General features: G+C 39.0%; 1 protein-coding gene and 1 long non-coding RNA gene across 3 annotated transcripts in view; one reads left to right on the top strand and one right to left on the bottom strand.

Annotated features, from left to right (window-relative positions):
* rnls (renalase, FAD-dependent amine oxidase) overlaps positions 1-15,273 on the top strand; it is a 59,267-nt gene that overhangs the window by 5,637 nt on the left and 38,357 nt on the right. The gene's annotated exons all lie outside the window — the stretch shown is intronic.
* On the bottom strand, positions 2,566-5,415 carry LOC135732882 (uncharacterized). Its single transcript, XR_010526839.2, has 3 exons — positions 4,483-5,415; positions 4,185-4,342; positions 2,566-3,453 (listed from the first exon to the last, which is right to left on the bottom strand). It is a non-coding gene; the product is annotated as an uncharacterized lncRNA (long non-coding RNA).

Genomic DNA, 15,273 nt, shown 5'->3' with positions numbered 1-15,273 from the left:
GCGATCAGTGTAGCAGAATAAGATACTGAAGATGAAATAATGAAGTGTCAGTTTAGTCTTTAAATTTTTTTTTTTTTTTTTTTGGCTTTCAATGTGAAGGGGAACTCAGTTGAAACTCTATTGGATGTATCAAGACTGTTCTTGATATTACTGAACATTTATGGGTTAGTGCTTTGACCAGGGCCGTGGAACGCAGGGTTACAGTAGGTTTGTCGGTTTACACGAGCAATGTTTGCACAACTTTAGTTCCAAAACCTTAATGCATTTTGTTGCAAGACACTTCCTGAAAGATTTGCTTGGTTTTTATATAGAAATTCCCCACCTTACTGTTCTCATCATTTTCATCATATGCTGTAACAATTTCTTCAGCTTTTCTTTAATTCTAGCCCTTGATTTACCAATATCTCACCAGCAGCCAGAAATTAAAGGTCACGTTCTTTCTGATCCCATTTTTTAAACAGTGTATAATGTTGCTATAATAGCATAAATAATACCTGTAAATTATAAAGCTCAAAGTTCACTGCCAGGCGATATATTTTCTTTAACAGAATTCGCCTTTAGAAGCGTACAGCGAATGGCCGGTTTGGACTACAGCCCTCTACTTCCTGCTTTAAAGCAACACTATGTAGTTTTTTTACCTTTAAATTATGTCTCTAAAATTATTTCAGTGATAGAACAACTTTTAACTGGACAAATTGTACTGTTGCTGCAACCTGAGCAGCCTCCTAGCTGCTACAAGCACACTCTGAAAGTGGCGGTGGAGGGTAGGGAACACAGCCCCGCCCCTCCCCCTGCCTGCAGAAGAGTGTCTGATACCAGGCACTGTTGCGCTTTTCAACCACATGGTGGAGCTGTAAGTCATTTTTACATGGAAACTACAAAGTGTTGCTTTAATGACATCAGTAGAACCGTTTTTTGACTAAACTCCGCCCACAGGAATACGTCAGTTGCCAGCTACGCTAACGGCAAGCTAACCTGATGTCGAATCACAACAAACTAAACAAGCTACACAATCAAAACTCAATACGTATTTCTGAAGGAGGGACTTCATTGAACAAGGAAGACATCAGACCGTTTTGAGGACAGTGAAAACCGCGCTAAACAGATTGTGTAAATTGTGTGAAAAATACTGCGTATTTTTACACATGAAACATGAACACATGTTATATTGCCCACTGTAAACACAATCAAATCTTCAAAAACACAGAAAGAACGGGACCTTTAACGTAAGCGAATCCATTTAAAATGGAGTGACAAAACATGTTTGAATGTTCTCAGACCTCTGGTTTTCCTCCATAGTAATTCACCAATAAAGAAACAGACACCTTTGACACCAGACACTGGCCCAGGAAACAAGACACACACATGCAGGCATGCAGTATACACACCCTTGGAACAAACAAAATCTAATGTAAAACACTTGGCCTATCTATTCAGGGCAAACTGTTAGCCACAAGTGTAGCACTGGCTTTTGGTGCGCATCAGAGGATGTAATCTGTAACAGGTGGTCAGTTTTGTTCCCAAAGATGCAGTAAGAGGCTGAATAAGTACATTTCAAAATTAGAATTTGATAAAAATTCACTTCCACTTTGGCAAGCTTGCTCAAGCTTATGTTAACCCATTTCTGCTTTTGCGGTTCAAGACTGAGAAGATCCAAATGAGGAACCTGTCTCTATGCCAAAAAAAAAACTGAACAAGCATTTCAGTCAGCCTTTCTTTTGTCTAGTATATAACATTGAGCATGTGCTAAGTCCCTGCCATTTGAATATAAAATGTGAATATGTTAGCTTTGCTTATCCTATTTGGTTAATTATTTATTCTTCATTTCATACAGCACATAATTTAATAATCACAGAAAAAATGCCTCAGATTTGTAGACTGCAGTTTACTTTGCTTTTCCAAGCACTAGACCAGGGTTCCCCAAATCTTACCCTAAAGGGCCGGAGCACTGCAGAGTTTAGCTCCAACCCTGATCAAACTCACCTGAGCAAGCTTATCAAGGTCTTCATGATAACTAGACAATCACAGGTTGGTAAGTTTGATTGGACCTAAACTCTGTAGCGCTTTGGGAAATCCCTGCACTAGACGATCATTCCTCTTTACAGTTAATAACATAAAAGCTGGGAATCATAACGTAACTGCAGATTTAGACAACTTGAATGTGAACGTATATCTCCAAATCACGGCTTGATGGTATCGCAGTCCTTCTAAAATCTTGCATCTCTATATTTTGTGATTTAAATTTTTTGGTCATAAACCATTATTATTAGCCACCCTTTATATGCAGTATGTCAGTAGGTTTTGCAAATATTTAATCAATAAGTTTATTGAAAAATAGTGAATTTGGACAAACAAGCTTTCGGAAGGAGTGCGACAATATGTAAAGACCCCAATAAATCTTTTAACAAGTGCACTGTAGTTCAACTAGTGGGGCTTTGCGTTAACCGCTGGGATTTAATTGCCAAGAAACACACATATTGATTAAATGTATGGCTATTTTATATGGGGCATAAAAAAGGCTGAACCTTTATTTAAAGGGCCAGTTGGCTTTATTTGTGTCATACACTGTAACGAATTTGCCTTTAGATTTTACAGTAAGTACCTGGCAAAAAAGTTGCCAGTAAAATCTTGTAAAGTCTTGTGAATTTGCTTTTAATAACTGTAAAAATTAATTACAGTATAATACTGGATTTCATTTACAGGTTATTGTTGTACATAAATTACAGCAAAGTATTAGGTTTTTATATTAAAACACTACTTTATTGTAATTTAGTTTACAACATTATCTTGTTTTCTTTTCAAATTACAGATATTACTTGGCAACTAGAGTTGCCAGGTAATATCTGTAAATTCCTCACAATACAATATGTTATTGTAGAATCTTTTTTACAACAACATATTGTGTTTTGAAATAATTACATCTTTTTGCTGCCAACTCGATTTGCCAGCAAAAATCTGTTAATATTTTACAATACATTATGTTGTTGTAAAAAATAAATCGTTAATTTTGTTCTTTACATTCGCATCTTTGCTGATGCCTATTGTAAAGTGTTTTAAATAAGACCAGGCCTGCTTTAAATCCAAACATCATTGGATAAGATTCTCTTCAACTGCTAAATAAAACCATAGTCCAAGATGCAAAATCATGAATGTTTATTATTAAAACAAAATACAGTGTTACAATACTGTACATTTTCAGAAGGTCTTTTTCTTAACAGCATATTCTATTTATTTTCTTAACATTCAGTGAAAATCATATTAAATTCAGTGTCCATTCATATTGTGAGGAAGTCGCTTGAGACTTACAATTGAAGCCATTCAAAATCTATCAGCCGCTTGAGTAGAGAGGAGATGTTAGGGTTAATGCAGTTGTTCTTTTTCTCCTGTACCTTCCCGCTTTTTTGGCTAACCACCTTTGCTGTCTTGGTGGATGGGTTCAGTCCAATGAAGCATCTGAAATCACAAAATCACATGAAAATAAACTTTTTACATCACTACGGTTGATAACATGTAAGCCTACAGCCTTGTGAAAAAACTCGAAAAGAACTAATCCTATGACTCCGAATCCTATGGTTTTCATAACAAAGTCTCATTCATACCCCAATGAAACCATGAATAAATGAATGATCGGCAAAGGTCATGCAAATCTCTTTTTTTTTGTTAAAAAACATCTAGGTAGGTGAGATATGTTTATGTTTCAGTATATGTATGTGGGTGTGTGTATATGTGTGTGTATACAGTATATGCATACAGATTCTTTTTGGTGTGTTTGCTTTGAGCATCACTGTGCCATAGTGGGGAGGGTGAGGGCTGGGTGGGCATATGAAATCATGCATTACTGTAAAATGAACGTTCATCTGGTATTTCTTGTGAATGCCATTTAACAAAAAAAGCAAGTTTGCAGTTTATTTACCTAAATGCTCAGTTACCCCAATGCAAAACAACTTTTCAAAATATATAATCAAATAAATCTTTATTGTCAATGTTTGAATGTTACAATGAATTGGTTCTGCAATGATATAAAGCATTTGGGTAAATAACTGCTAACTTAACCCAATTTATCAACTAAAAAAATCATGTTAAATGGATTTCCTGCAAGTACACTTAAAGCAAAATAAAATCTCTGTTACTCATAATAGCACACTTTACAAAATAATGATAAACCGCATTGTACTTCAAGTTACCTTTGAATAAACTCCAGTGTGCAAGATGCTTGCTCCTGGTACACAAAATTGAAGTTGTAGTAGCTAGAAAACAAACTGCCTTTCCAGCCACGAAGTGGGGATGTGGATGCACAACCACCCAATGCTCAGCATCCAAACGCTTGCTGTGAGCAATTCACCTAAGCATAAACAAATGGTTTACATGCAAAAAAATCTGTTGCCTTCCACATAAACATATCCAAGTTAAACTAATGTGTGTCCTTCATACATTCATAGCCTCTCTTTACAATGCTTTACAACTCATTACAAAAATACTTACAAAAATAGACAGGAAGCTAGTGTTTTTTCAACGTCTGTTGCTGTTGCCAACACCTAAAAGACAAAGAAACATGGATTCAAATATACAGTCATTTTTCATACCAATATCATTTTTGAAAGCTTGACTGTTATTCTTTGTTGATCATACATTGTTGTAATATGCTTATGAGTTGCAAATGTATGAAAATAATAAGGCTTGATGACATACAGCCTGCATATGCGACCTCCGGAGGTTGCAGCCTTCGGTTGAGAAACGGACGTTCCCTCTTAGTCATTCAAAGTTGCGAAAAAGTATCAATCTGCGCTACCAGTACATCATCAGAACGCGTTTTCAGCGCAGGTTGAAACATTATAACCACAAAAAGGTTTCTCACTTGTTGTTTTATGAGTGGAAGTGCTACAAAGAAACACGCAGATATGCCCTGATCCCCTGGGTCCTCCGGGGCTCGGCTCGGGCAGCCACCGAAACGGCCAACACATACGCACAGTTGCTTTAACATTTACATTACATGTCGCGTCTGAAACCACGCGGGAAACGTGACCGCGCCGCTTTTCTCCTCTTCAAAGCGCGTGGGCGCTTCAGAGCTTCTTTCGTTGCTAAGTAAGCATGACGCTGCCACCGGCGGAGAAAGAATTTGGCGCCTATGAACACGCACGTTTGTTAAAAACTCTATATCTGATCCTCGTTTACATTTTTATATTTCAAAATATATGTATGCATGTATAAGACCTATATGCATCAATGTGCACGTGCACATACGCGCATGCACGCACCCTGCTTGCATGCCTGAGTGACGTTAACCCACATACATTGTCCAAGTCCAATATAAATATGAAAAGGGTTAACATTAAAGTTATACCATTTACTTTGTTTTAACCACTAAACTGCTTCACCTGGGATTGCTTGTTCAAAATTTCTTTATTAACTTTATTGTGGGGCTTATACACGGTAAACTTAGGTTATTTCAACCAACATTAACAATTATAATAGCAATTTATAATAGTACTTACATATTGTGGATGAGTGGCGTGGCAATGTGACTGCTCCTCTGCAATCCGACTTAAAATGGCGTCAAGCTGACTCGTGCAACGCCTTCAACAGTGAATAACTGTAATACTGCATCATTTACAGGGAAGCGCAAATATACCTGTAATTTATTGTGGGGAAAAAGCTGTCAACTTCTGTAATAGTTTTTTGACCCACAATGCATTGCAATGTACAGCTAAACTTTGTAAAATCACAGAACAAGAAGTAACTGTAAAATTTAGCTGTAAAAATTACAGAAATTTGTTACAGTGTAGCCATGATCTGTGATTTGCTACTCTAAGGGTGTTTTCACACATGTTGGTGCGCACCGTGGTGCGGCCTTGGAGCGCACCAAAATACATTGTATCATTTTTCAGTTAGTGCGGTCCGTGTTCACATTTTTTTTTACTGTACTCGAAATGCCGCACCGTACACCACGTGACAACGGTCAGCGCTGTCATTGGTCTCTGACAGCTCTTACCGTCTCATGACCACCCCCATGTTTCCACGACAACCAGCCTGACAGGGAGAGCGCAGCTATCAAGATGTGGAGATAAACGATGCACGTCTTTGCGAAGTTTCTTTGCTTTAAATCGAAATTGCATAGCTGATCTATTAAAACCTTTCTCACGGAGCCGTTTGCTAAAAAGCCTGTAATGTCACTATTTGTGTGTGGAGGACAGCTATGGATTTATAAAATCATCAGCTCAAACGTAAAGGAGACAGCGAATCTCTGCAACGGACCAGGATTGGCTTGTTTGTTGTTAACCCATAATATAACACCTGGCTCACGTCACAACGGAAGCCCAGTGGCTCAAACATGTGGAGTACTTTGTGTATTTGGTTCGGCCCGAGGTCCAGCAGTGTTCACACCACAGGTGGGTCGCCCCAGAGTTCGGCGACAGCTGCTCCGAGACCACCTGCTTAGAGCGGTCTCGGAGCGGCCTTTTAGTGTGCACCCGAGTGCGGCTGTTGTGTTCACACTGACCCAAACAAACCGTACTCGGAGCGACACGTCATTTGGGCCGACCTAAACAGTGTATATGTGAAAGCACCCTAAATCATTGGAACTCTAAAGCTAAGTACACAACAAACGCGGGCATCGCGTTACTCGCTCTAGATTACTAGCGGGATTTAACTTCGTGTCATGTGATTTTTTTTCGCTCTAGTTTAATTTTCAACTTGGGCGAAGACGCGTTTGAGGCGAGCAGCGCGTGTTTTCACGGCAAACGCGCCGCCCATTTTGCATCATTGGCATCGCCCCTCGCGAGGACGCATCTGATCGTGTCTTTGTATGTAATCTACTCATGCAAATCGTTGAACTTGCGTCTGGTGTAAACCCACAGTAAAGCATTTGATTGGATGAGTCATCATTATTTTTGGTTTTATTTTTTTGGGTGCGATTTATTTTGTAAACATTAAGGACTATATGGCATATAAATATCCTCAAAGCTGACACTTATTGACTAAACCCACAAACCTCATATTTTGATGTCATGGGGTCTTTGTGGACATCTGTAGCAGATATCTTTGTAGCAGCCTGATTCCATTTCTCTCAATGAGTAAGGGTGTGTCCACACCCTTTCCCATTGCAAAGTCCAGGCTTTTACTTCCTGTCCAACTCGCTGACGGGTCTGTCCGGGTGCACCAAACTCAGCAAGCCTTTGTGCTGAAAGTGATTACATCATTGCGATGAAACATGGCATTTTTCGCAGCTAACCTCTGCGAGCACTTACATTCGTGTGAATCTTTTCCACAGCTCTGATCCCTGATGGCCTTGAAACTCTGCTGATGTTGAGAAACATGATTCTTCATTTCTAATGAAATTAAAGCTCTATATTTGGCAGACTCGCTCTCTCATGTGGTAATCAGTCTCCCCGGCTGTGTTATTTGATTTGGGGCCTGGCTGCGCGAGATAGGTAGCATGCTGATTGTTTTGCCTTTTTCCGTTCGTCTTTTAAGAGCGGTTGTTAATCAGTGGATATGATAGAAGGTATGACAGTATGCATCATTAAACCTAAAATGGAGCCCCTTTTGTTTCCCGTCACCAAACATAAATATCCGACCGTATCATTTTGCTTGCAATTACCTCGTGCTCCATCCCATGCTGGGAATACAATAAATGTGTCGAGTTACATCATCCCTTCTCTCGCTTAGAGATTCTCTTTTTGTCTCCCATTGAGTGGCTGTCTGGGTTGGCTGCTTTCAAGTCTGTGAGTCTGGTGTGATGTAATGCCTTGCACCGACTCCTGACAGAAATGCACGCTTATTTCCCTGCACTGTCTGGACGCTGCGTGCTAAATGGACACTTAGTCCTTCTCTCTATACAGCGCTCTCAAAGGCACTCAGGAGTCCAAACAATAGAAGGATAGTTTTTTCCTATGTTTATAATTTGGTTGCTTAACCCTGTCAAAGTAGCACTCAATTTTTGTTGACACTTGGTGCTGTGCTTTTGTTCTGCTGTTCCTTAGTGTCACATGTTGATGTTTAAAGCCGATGGTGTTGTTTGACAGATAATGTCAGTTTGAAATGCAGAGGAGCACTGGAGATAATGAAGTATTTACCATTAGCAATTCAATTTCATTAGTTCTGTCAGTCAGAAGCAAAGAATACTGAGCTTATGGATGTCAGCTGTAAAATTTAACAGTCTGAGAGTTTGGTGTCTCTTCGGACAAAACCTCTTTCAGGAAACTATGCAAAACAGGAGGAAGAGGTAACACGCACAAAACTACTAAAATTAAAGTAACACCCCAATATAGCGTGTAAGAAATATCCAAACCTCAGAGTAGTGAGTGTACTGTAAAACCTGACTGAAGAGGCTCGAGATAATCCCACAACTGGTGTGCCAAGAGCAAATGTCATTTTTTGGTAGTGCCATGATCTGTATTTGGATTAAACCAGATGACGAAGAAGCATTAATATAGCTCACTAAATTAAGAGGAATTTGTGGTTCATGTCTCTGACTTGGAGAGAGAGAGGTTCTTTTGACAAGGCCAGGAAAAGGCCTGGGCTAAGTCGTACTCCTAATAGCACTTCCCTTTCCGAGCCATCTCTTCAGCTGGAATGGTCTTTTATAAGTGATGGCTTCTCTCGCGCATTTGCATGCCAGTTCTTTGCATGATCTGCTTTATGATGCACTCCTGATTTAACTTCAGCTAGACTGCACAAAGAAATGAAACTGCCTTAAAAACAGCACTCTTGTAAAAATAGATCTTGTCCTGGAATATCAAAGGTTTCTCGCTGAACCTGGTTTCACACCAATTAGTTGTACATTCAAGGATGCCCAAATACATTCGAGAAAGCTTACTACTTAAAAAAAAAATATATTATTATTATTATTTTTATTAATATAGAAGCTCTCTGTTTTGTAACCTGTACAACGTATTATAGGCTAGCGTTGTATTAACATCTACTTTGTCTTTAGATGTAGTTGTCATCAATTTAATTACATTTTAATTTAAAAACCAATTACAATCTTGGCAGACAAATATTTTTATCCTTAGCATCACTGAAATGAAAAGCTTTATATTTGCTTAAAGAAGGGTCTAATGGTATTTCATGCATTCTGACTTAACACAGTTAAAGAGTTGGATTCCTCGTGCTAAACATGGACAAAAGTTCAAAAAACCATTTAGACGTATGATGGATTTTCGGAAAGTTTTATTCGACTACCAATTCTGTTGCATAACGAGTGCTGGAAAACACACTGGAAATCCTTATATAGGCACTTCACCTGGAAGCACACATCAAGAACTGACACGAAATCAATGTCAATTTAGTGTGTTGTTGTTTGTAGGGGAGTTTAAGCTTGTTCAGCTTTCCAAATAACCCAACATTATGGAAACAACGGATGTAGTTTGTTTATCTGGGGTAGAAGCATAGTTGTGCAAGTGTGTTTGTTTAATGCTGGATTTCGTAAAACAACCAGGGCATGAGTTGCAGGCGGTAAAACTGCATCAAATGTCTGTGTTTTGTTGGTAAGTGCATATAATGTAAACAACACAAACATGTAGTAAATCATAAGTTATCCCGAGATAGTGGGATAATGTTTTGTGTGTGTTGCTTGCTCGTGACTCGCTCTTTCCGCGGTACGCGTCCGGGAGCTTGGCTTTTTTGGAGAGTAGCAGTACAGCTGATCTGTCTATTATAGATCTGAAAAACCAAAAGCAATACTACAGAATTTAAGATTAATAGGAGATTAGCAGAAGCTGTGTAGTGTTATGTTATCTTTAATAAGACTATTAAAATATTATGATTAAAATCCTTCTGAAAGTTGTTTTTACAGTTAATGTCGCTAATGTACTTTTTATGAAAAATCTGATATCCAATTTTCATAATAGCACTATGAATTTAATAAAACATAACTGTGGTTTATCACACCTGAGTTCAGTTTCTCTAGCCACACCCAGGCTTGATTACTGCAACACCTGTTTGCAATCAATAAATCACTTATATAGGACCTGCCTGACAAAGTGACGTAGATCAAAAGATCATCAAAAGCTAGACATTATGTTGAGAAGAAATTCAGGAACAAATGAGAGGAAGTAATTGAAATCTATCAGTCTGGAAAAGGTTATAAAGCCATTTCTAAAACTTTAGGAATCCAGCAAACCACAGTGAGAGCCAGTATCCACAAATGGCGAAAACATGGAATGGTGGTGAATCTTCCCAGGAGTGGCTGGCCGACCAAATTTACCCTAAGAGCTCAGCGACAACTCATCCAAGAGGTCGCAAAAGACCTCTCAACAACATCCAAAGAACTGCAAGCCTCTCTTGCCTCAGTTAAGGTTAATGTTCATGACTCCAACAAAAGAAAGGGACTGGGCACAAATTGCCTGCATGGCAGAGTTCCAAGACGAAAACCACTGCTGAGCAAAAATAACATAAAGGCTCATCTCAGTTTTGCCAGAAAACATCTTGATGATCCCCAAGACTTTCGGGAAAAAACTCTGTGGACTGATGAGACAAAAGTTGAACTTTTTGGAAGGTGTATGTCTGATTACGTCTGGCATAATAGAAACACAGCATTTCAGAGAAAGAACATCATACCAACAGTAAAATATGGTGGTGGTAATGTGATTGTCTGGGGCTGTTTGCTGCTTCAGGACCTTAAAGACTTGCTGTGATAAATGGAACCATGAATTCTGCTGTCTACCCAAAAAATCCTAAAGTACAGTGTCTGGCCATCTGTTTGTGACATCAAGATGAAGCGAACTTGGGATCTGCAGCAGGACAATGATCCAAAACACACCAGCAAGTCCACTTCTGAATGGCTGAAGAAAAACAAAATGAAGACTTTGAAGCGGCCTAGTCAAAGTCCTGACCTTAATTCTACTGAGATGCTGTGGCATAATATTTACAGTAACACTTTAGTATTAAGAACAATTGTACAATAATACTAGCAGATTGGTTGTTTACAGTATTAGTACTTTTAAAGCACAGATCAATGCCTTAAACTAGAATGCTGTTTAACACGTACGCGAGATTCTGCGTACAGTATGCGTAAAGTACACATGACGCAGTTTTGGCGTAATTTTTATAACCACATGTGCTTTGCACGCATCAATGTACAGGAGAATAAAGTATGTAGCCCAGGAGATGCATTGCATTTTGTCGCAGTGCACACGTGTCGAATGTCTTTGTACATTGGCGTACACATAAAAAACAGACTATACTCTAGGCTTTGCAAGACCATATTCTACATCTGTTAATCCTACCCCATACCTACACTTAAACTCTACAACCACTACCTTAATAAGTATTATTAAGCATGAAATTAGGAGTTTATTGAGGCATAGATTATGTATTTCTCCATGCTAAAGTGTTACCATGTATATCATGTATAAAGCTGCTTTGCAACGATGCAAAACTGTGAAGAGTGCTTAAGGAATAAACTTGAAATGAAACAAATCTGTTGTTCCACTGGGACCATATATGCAATTTTAAAAATGATGTCCCTGATCTGCCATTGTTTGGCCAAACAGGTAGTCCCACGCCATATTAACACCATTGGTTGAGCTTCTATTGCTGTGTCGTGCAGGATGCTCAAGTAAACTGAGCAATGTTTGATAGTGGCACAGAACAAATGTTTACACTTATTGAGGAAAGCAACCATCCAGTGGCTTATATGTAGCTATCTTTGCAAATTATTCTGGCATGGGGAAAACATTTTCAAAGAAAATGAAATGAAACACTTCACATTTAAAGCTGTTGCAGATCTGACCAATTCTGCTAAAATGTTGAATAACATCATGAAATCTGAGTTACACTCTTGATGTAATTTACTATAATTTAGATAACTGATTATGTTGCCACACTAAAGCAGCTCTTATTTGCTCTCTGAATGAGTCTGAAGTCAGAAATGGGACATATTGATTTCCTATACCACACCACTATGCCAGATAGCTCACACACCATGTAAGTTTATGATGAAAGCTTTTCACATCGCCCATTAGTTAAAAGCGAGGTCTGCGATTTAACACAGGTTTTAATGTACAACTCATTCTGTTCGGGCAACATTCTGTGAAAGAAATAGGCCACCTTTGACCCACTGCTTAAAATAACTTGTGGCTTGACGTCAGTGCTGAAGCCCTCAGGTGGCTGCCCTAAATGTCTCTGTTTGGTCCCAAATTACACTCGAGCTATCTATGAAACCGACCGCTTGGACGTTCTGGCAGTCCCCTTGTTTATTTACCAGATATTTCAGACGACATAAGAGTGGATTCGTCTTCGTTTACCTGGCTGCACAAAAGTGTCCATTATTGCCCGTTTGTGGGGAAAGTGAAAAAATGTCCCTCCAGTGAAGACATTAATAAACATCCCTGAAAACATGTGTAGCTTTAAAGTGGCCTGCAGCGGTGGAAGCGTATCCGTCTTTCCAGCGGCCAGGGCTCAAACTCCGGATATAAAGAGCTGAGATGTTTTCATTTATAGGATCGGCCAAAGCCAGCAGTTTATGGCTAATCTGTAGCTGGCCTCAAAACCTGAATGTGTGATATAGTTGGAACCATTATAACTAATGTGTGTCTTCTGTCAAAATAATGAGCTTATTTGTTAATAGCTAATGCATTGGGTATGGTGAACATGTTGTGATTTAATTTATATTGTTTTATTATACCATTGCTGTCTCGTGGCAATTCATATAATGTATATTTTACGAGGTGGCTAATTCGTATTAATTCATACGACCAAATCGTACATTTTTGTTACGATTTGCCTTGAACCCTTTGATGTTTGGTTTAGGGCCGGGTTTAGTGGAGGAGTTCCCTTAATGTTTTTAACAATAATCGTACGTTGTTGCATGATTCATTTTAAATGAATTCATACAAAATAGCCAACTCGTAAAATTTGTATGAATTCTCGTGAGATCAGGCTGATAAAACATAACTGTTAAAGCGTTAGTTCACCCCAGAATGAAAACGTTTTCATTTATTACTCACCCTCATGTCGTTCCACACCCGTAATTGTGGATTTGGTTACTGTGTTGTGTGCTTTTTGCATACTTTGTTGAGCTATTCATATTTGTACAGACTTGGCCTATGTTAAAAGTTATGGCACATTCAAAACCAAAAATGCCATCAGTTGAGGTTGGGTTTCTTTCATGACCAAGCACACCGAATCCAACTTGAAAGGCTGTCACGAGCTAATTTCAATCACCTTTAATGAAATCACATGGCAAAATAAGCGGGTGATTTATCAGTGTTTGGATACATCAAATATACGCCAAATGTTTTCAGACAACTTGGAGGCATCTGTACTTTTGCTGGCCTTGGCTGCTTTAATTGCGTACATGAGATAAAGCGCTCTTGCATCCAGGTGGTTTGGCAACGCTAGCTTCAGCTTGCCTTGGCACCCATAGCACAGATCTTAATGGCTAAGGCACTGCTTTATTTTTCCAAGCGACTTGAATATAACCTGGCACTCGGCGAGCAGTTGGAAAAGCAATTCGGGTCTCTTCCCTCCTGACATGCTGTAGATCAACATCATCGCTTGTCATTTCAGCAAACTCATGTCGAAACGGGGTCCATTAGGAGCCACGGCTAAAGATGGACCTTGCTCCTGTGCGAAGCTGTATTCGGTCCCCCTTCACTTCACCCGGACTAATAAATACTGCTTATTGTTGGATAAGTTCACCAACAAGTGCATTAAAGGTTAGCTAAGCAACACCCGACTCCCTTTTTTGTTTTGTTTTTATTTATCTTCCTTTTTAGTTTTGGGAAGCCTTCCAGAACCTCTCGGGCAAATATTAAATCAACCTTTAAAGGGCTGAGAGATCATAAATTGGGAAATCGCTCAACTCTCTAGTGCACTCTATATAGCCTTCCAGTATGCTACTCCGCTGTGCAGAGTCCCAGAGGGTAGCAGCAAAGGCCAGCCCTTCCAGAAAACAATGATGAATACATGGGAGTTGGTGTGCTTGCAACAATGTTGCCTCAAACAATCGAACAATGCCAACCCAAAAAAATGACCACCCAAATTCAAAAATAATCTTGTTTTGAAGTTCTGTGCATGCTCGACGTGGTTTTTTCATTCAGTATTTCAGCTTGAATTAAAATCAGCCCAGTTGGCCGCCTTTGAGAATGCCAGATCGATACCCATTTGACATTGCCATTTATTGTCAAAGTAAAGAAGACAGGCAAGGACGTAAATGAACCGTGTTTTTTTTCTGAATGATATGGCGCTTTTCCATTGCATAGTACCCCACAGGTTGGGTCGGGTCAGCTTACTTTTGGGGGCTTTTCCACTGGAGGCAGTACGTAGTACCCGATACTTTTTTGTACCACCTCAGTATGGGTTCCAAGGGACCCGAGCTGATAATAAAACATGATTTGAAAACACTGTAGATTACTGATTGGTCTAAGAATCGTTACTACCAGCGTCACTGCTAAACACAAGATTAGCTTTACCTTCGTGCTTACGCTGTCTTGAGCAAGCCTGTTGTCAACTATGCTTTGTTGTAAGCACTAACTCTCTTTTAGCGGTGAAAAATATACACAAGCTGAGAATTAGGAACACCATACCAGTGTTTTCCTTACAGTTTTTTGACGTCTGCATGTATGACGATGTCACGGGGTGATTGTACAGACAATGTCATGTGAGACAGAGGTAGTGATAAATGCGATGTGCAAACATTTATTTCTGATGGTCAATTTTTTTTTTTTATGGCAAACACTGCATTCCAACCATGCTCGCTCCCACTTTTTGTAGTAGGCAGTGCAAATATAACGACAGGCTAAAAATCCCTCCCACTCTGAAGTGGTATTAAACTCAATGGTAAAGCTAACCAAGCTAAAGTAAGGTGAGCTGACACGACCTGACCAGTAGGGTACTATGCAATGGAAAATGTTTTTCACATTTCAGAAATGTATACGTATATGTGGCTGAGCTGTTGGAATAGTTTATAACAATAAAAATTCTGTCATTATTTACGCAACATCACTTTACACAGCATCATTTGTTTCAAATTTTATACTTATATTTTTTTCCATGGAGCATAAAAGGATTTTGAAGAATCTTAACGGAGCTGTTTGTTTTTTAAATGACAGTTGTAGTGACCACATATTGTCAAGAAATCCAAACAATTTAACATGTATATTGAAAGCCGATATATTGAAGCCAGATGGTTGGTAGCTTTGTTTAATGAGCGTCTCATTTTTTACACTATGTTATTCAGCCTTCCAAAGCTTCAACTGTATTACTACATGTTCAGACTTTTCCTATTGTGGGCTTCTTAGACAAAATGTTAAATGTTCCCTTATTTGTAAG

This window comes from Paramisgurnus dabryanus, chromosome 1 (genome assembly GCF_030506205.2).
Source record: "Paramisgurnus dabryanus chromosome 1, PD_genome_1.1, whole genome shotgun sequence".
Taxonomy (NCBI): Eukaryota; Metazoa; Chordata; class Actinopteri; order Cypriniformes; family Cobitidae; genus Paramisgurnus; species Paramisgurnus dabryanus.
This window is presented reverse-complemented; position numbering and strand designations above follow the sequence as displayed.